Genomic DNA, 5,201 nt, shown 5'->3' with positions numbered 1-5,201 from the left:
AACAAAAATGTTCCATATGAGATTACATGTCAATTTTCAATAGTGTTGGAACATAATGTCGTGCTCTGGCATCGTCGTCTTGGTCCTGCTAATGTCAAAACTTTAAACGTCTCGCTAAAATGACATAGTCCGTGGTTTGCCGGTTAATGACTTTGTCATAATTGAAAAATGTGTAGCATGTGCTCTAGGCAAACATCATTGCAAATCTCACAAGCCAAAACTGGTTAATACTATTTTCTTGGTTTTTAGTTGCTTCATAAGGATTTGTTTGGTCCGGTTCACGTATTGAGTCTTTCTTGCTGTTCTTATTGCCTGGTTATTACTGATGATTACTCACGTTTTACTTGGGTGTTTTTCTTGTCAAATAAGAGCGAAACTGCAGAATTGATAAAGCCCTTTGTGGTGCTAATGTAGAATCAGCTCAATCTGAAGCCAAAAGGATTAGATGTGACGATGGAACGGAGTTCAAGAACTCAACACTGAAATATTTTTGTGCCAAAAAGGGAATACTTAGTCAATACAGCTTAGCTCGCACACCACAAAAAATGGTGTAGCTGAGAGCAGGAACATAACTCTAATCGAGGCTTCAAGGACTATGTTGTGTGATTCGAAGCAACCTCTATTATCTAGGCTGAAGCAGACAACACCACTTGTTACGTTCAAAATCGGTTGTTGATCAACAAATTACAAATGAAGACTCCCTATGAAATTGTTTATGGTTACAAGCCTACTGTAGCACATTTTCGAGCTTTTGGATGTCCGTGTACTCTACTAAATCTCTAATCGAGTCCAAAGTTTGGAGCTAAGGCTGATGATTGCTATTTTGTTGGATATGTTGGTCGCACCGCCTATAGAGTCTATAACAAGGCAACGAAGCAGATAGTGGAATCTTATTACGTGCGCTGGCTAGAAGAGAATGAAACTGATGCTCATGTCGGTCCTGTCTAGTTATTCGATTATAATGAACTGTTTAAGCCATTTAATGTGTTCCCATTTGTTGAAGCAGAAAACTCAGGTGTAGGGACTTCAAATTTTGTTGATGAAAAGGACGACATTTCTACCAATTTTCAAAAGTCTCAAGTGTTGTGTATAGACCCATCAGAATCATTGGATATTGCTTAGCCGTTGTCTGCAAGTCAACAGGAAAGTGTTACTGAGACTGTGTCTTTACAAGAATCTCCTGAAGTATGTGAATTATACACCGCTGAGATTTATGCTGCCGATGATTCATCAGTTGAGGGGGAGAGTGCCATTTGTCAAATCTTTGGTAGCACTCTATTCCCAGATGTCATACTAAATGAGTATATTTCTAGTACCGCGGCATCTAGATGGAAGACCCCCTCTTTGAAATCCTTGAAGATCCGAAAAATATACCAACAAACAGTTTCGTTCTTGATCATTCTATTTTCGACAAGAATTCAACGGGATCATCCAATAGAAAATGTCGTAGGTCCTTTTGAAACAAGCGTCTCAACCATAAGTTAGGCAGGACACATCAACAGTTGCTTATTTTCCAGTTTCATCTCTCAGATTGAACCTAAGTATGTTAAAATCGCTTTCCAAGAACCAAGTTGGGTGGACGTTACCCGTGAAGAATTGAATCAGTTTGAGAAACTCAAGGTCTGAAGATTGGTTGAGTTACCCGCTGGGAAGAAGGCTTTAGATACTAGATGGGTGTTTCGAAACAAGCAAGATGATATTGGGGTTATTGTTCGAAACAAAGCGCGGCTTGTGGTTCGTGGGTTTCATCAGGTTGAAGGTTTAGATTACACTTAATATGTATGCTCCAGTGGCTAATCTTGAGGCCATTCGGATTTTCTTGGCATATGCCTCTTACATGGGTTTCACAGTTTACCAAATGGATGTCAAGACAACGTTTTTGTATGGATAAGTAAAGGAGGAGATTTATGTGGACCAACCACCGGGTTTTGTTGACTCTAAGTATCCTACTTACGTCTAGAAGTTAGACAAGTCTCTCGATGGTCTTCATCAAGCTCCTAGGGCATGGTATGCAACTTTGACAGATCATCTACTGGGGCTTGTGTACAAGAGAGGAACCATCTATTAGACTTTGTTCCTTAAAACTGTTGGGAAAGATCTGATCTTGGATCAGATTTATGTGGACGATATTATTTTCGGCTCCACCAGTACTGCCCTATGTTATAATTTGAAGAAGTAATGAATAAGATATTCGAGATGAGTTTATTGGGGGAGATAACGACATTTCTGGGATTACAGGTTCGTCAAAGTTCAACAAGGAATTTTGCTACATCAAGGAAAATACGTCAAGGACATGTTGGCAAAATTTGAGTTCCAAGATTCTAAGAGTGTGGCGACTCCTATGGTGGAAAGGCCTCTTCTTTCATCTGATCCTGAAGGGAACTCCGTTGATCAGACGTGCTATTGATAGATGATCGGTTCCCTGATGTACCTCACTGCTAATCACCCAGACATCATGTTTGTGGTATGTCAATGCGCACGTTTCCAGGTTAATCCTAAACTTTCTCATTTTATTGCTGTTAAACGTATTTTTAGATATATGAAAGGGCAACCGAAACTATGTCTTTGGTATCCCAAAAACTCAGAATTTGATTTATATGCTTTTGCTGATAGTAATTATGGATGTGATGTGGACAGGAAATCTACGTCTGCTGGATGTCAATTCTTGGGTGATCGACTCCTTCATGGAAATGCAAGAAAAAGCAAATGGTGTCCACATCCACTACTGAAGCTGAGTATGTTGCTGCTTCTGCCTGTTGTTCACATGTTATCTGGATGCAACACCAATTGCTGGATTACGGTTTGGAATTTCTTGACACTCCAATCTTTTATGATAATTATGTTGCTATTGCTATTGTTAAAAATCATGTTCAGCATTCTAAAACCAAGCATATTGACATAAAATTCATTTTATTCGTGACTTTTACTAAAGAAATTTAATTCATCTTGAACAAGTTCACACTAATAATAATGTGGCGGACTTATTTACAAAACCGGTTGGAACAACCAGATTTAATATTCTTGTAGGGTTTCTTAAAATGATTCGTTTCGTCGATTGAGTCTTTTTGAGGTTAAAATTTTACATAAAAGTGTTTTCTTTCTGTTAAAATTGTTGCACAAATTTAGGGGGAGAAAAATTTAAAAATACAAAAAGAGTGTGAGTGTGTTTTAAAAAAAATATTAAAAAATATTTTTTGGCTTTTAGTTCTTTTTCTACATGGGAAGTGATATGATTATTCAGTTTCAAAGTTTTGTAGATGCTCAAAATATTTTCAAATAAAATTTTGATCCAACATTTGGAAAATGATAAAAAAAAAATTGATTTTGTGTGCCTAATGTGGACTAGGCTAAAAAGGCTTTTGAACAATCATTGATATGTATGGTAGCTTTCCATGATGCGTTAAAGTGAAAGTGATATAAACTAAATCTGCTAAACTTACTATGGAGGGTCATTTTGAAGATGTGTGCATGTCTCTAGATTCATCTCTCCAAATGATAGGCAGAAAAGCAATTACTTAGTCATAAACGAGCCCGTTAGTGTCTTGGTCACCAAAAATATTATGTTTCTTAGTTATTGCTATTTAAAAAAAAATTATTATTATATAATATTGTGTCATAAAAAAAATTCATTTTCAATTCTTAAAGGGTCAAACTAGAACTACAAGGGTTGGACATTCATATAAGTCCTAAACACCCTGATTGTAAGGCATGTAAGTCCGGACAACATGTAAGTCCAACATTCAACCTTGAAGCTTAAAATTTTTGTTTGAATAGTAAAAATCTTTTAATCAAACATTAGGGGTTTGGAGTCAAATTAGGATTATATGGGCAAACCAAATACGCTTTGAGAAAAGATAAGAGGCATCATAGGTCCATAAGTGATGTCCATATAAGCTTTATGCCTAATTGAACCTAATACGTATCGCTGATGCAATGAAAATCATGCTAAGTATCTAAATACCTCCTATCAACCTGTTTCTCTATGTCATAATAATGTTGAAGATGAATCATTGTGAAAGCATCTTTGTTCGGATCTTTTCATAAAAGTTTACTCGTTTATCGAAACTGAATTTTGATCCCGAAATGTGTTAGAACTACTGAAGGTCGGGTGGTTAAATTACTTTGTTTTGGTTTAGTTTTTTTCATTATTTTTTTGTTTTTTGTTAATTTTATTCGTTTTAGTTTACCTCATGTTCACTCTTGTTGAAACAAATGGGCGAAAGCCTGACGGAGCAATGCCGTGTGGAGGGAGAAGGCCCACGGGTCGTGAACTTCTTTTCCCGGAGAAGAAGCAATGACGGTATCTGGGGAATAAGCATCGGCTAACTCTGTGCCAGCAGCCGCGGTAATACAGAGGATGCAAGCGTTATCCGGAATGATTGGGCGTAAAGCGTCTGTAGGTGGATTTTTAAGTCCGCCGTCAAATCCCAGGGCTCAACTCTGGACAGGCGGTGGAAACTACCAAGCTGGAGTACGGTAGGGGCAGAGGGAATTTCCGGTGGAGCAGTGAAATGCATAGAGATCGGAAAGAACACCAACGGCGAAAGCACTCTGCAGGGCTGACACTGACACTGAGAGACGAAATCTAGGGGAGCGAATGGGATTAGATACCCCAGTAGTCCTAGCCGTAAACGATGGATACTAGGCGCTGTGCGTATCGACCCGTGCAGTGCTGTAGCTAACGCGCTATCAAATCTGCAAAACTTTTAATCCTCTTATCTTCCTAATCCGATAACTCTAAACCTTTGATCGCCAAAGTTACTTCGATCTCTTTAAATCTTAAAAGGTAAATAAACATAAATCGAAATCTGATTTCAGACCACTGTTGGAAAGAAAATGAGGGTTTTAGGCTAAATGGTTAATTGGAATATGATATGTGATTCAGAAAATGTGTGTGATGAATGATTATTGTGTGTTTGAGTTTTTTAAGAGTTTGTTGGTTTATTCATCCATGGTGGTTGGCTGATAGGGAAGATGACACATATTTTTATAAAGAATCCAAGGGTTTTCGATACTGGTTGACCGAATACCCTTGGTCAACCAGAGAACCTTTTTGATCAACAGAGATTTCAAGGGTTGTGGGTCAACTTTGACCGAGAACCCATCTAATTACCCGAGTGTTCTCGGCTATCAAGGGTCATTTATGAACAGTCTTTGACTGAAAACTATAATTTTTGACCAAAATCACTTAGAATTGACCG

At 37.9% G+C, this 5,201-nt stretch overlaps 1 pseudogene; it reads left to right on the top strand.

Moving 5' to 3' along the window:
• The first annotated feature begins 4,170 nt into the window (after positions 1-4,170).
• LOC143620626 (18S ribosomal RNA) lies at positions 4,171-4,738 on the top strand (annotated as a pseudogene).
• The last annotated feature ends 463 nt before the right edge of the window (positions 4,739-5,201 follow it).

This window comes from Bidens hawaiensis, unplaced genomic scaffold (assembly GCF_021521415.1).
Source record: "Bidens hawaiensis isolate Kalapana, Puna unplaced genomic scaffold, B.hawaiensis_p1.1 tig00002617_1, whole genome shotgun sequence".
Classification (NCBI taxonomy): Eukaryota; Viridiplantae; Streptophyta; class Magnoliopsida; order Asterales; family Asteraceae; genus Bidens; species Bidens hawaiensis.
The sequence above is the reverse complement of the archived record's forward strand: the minus strand, read 5'-3'. Positions and strand labels throughout refer to the sequence as shown.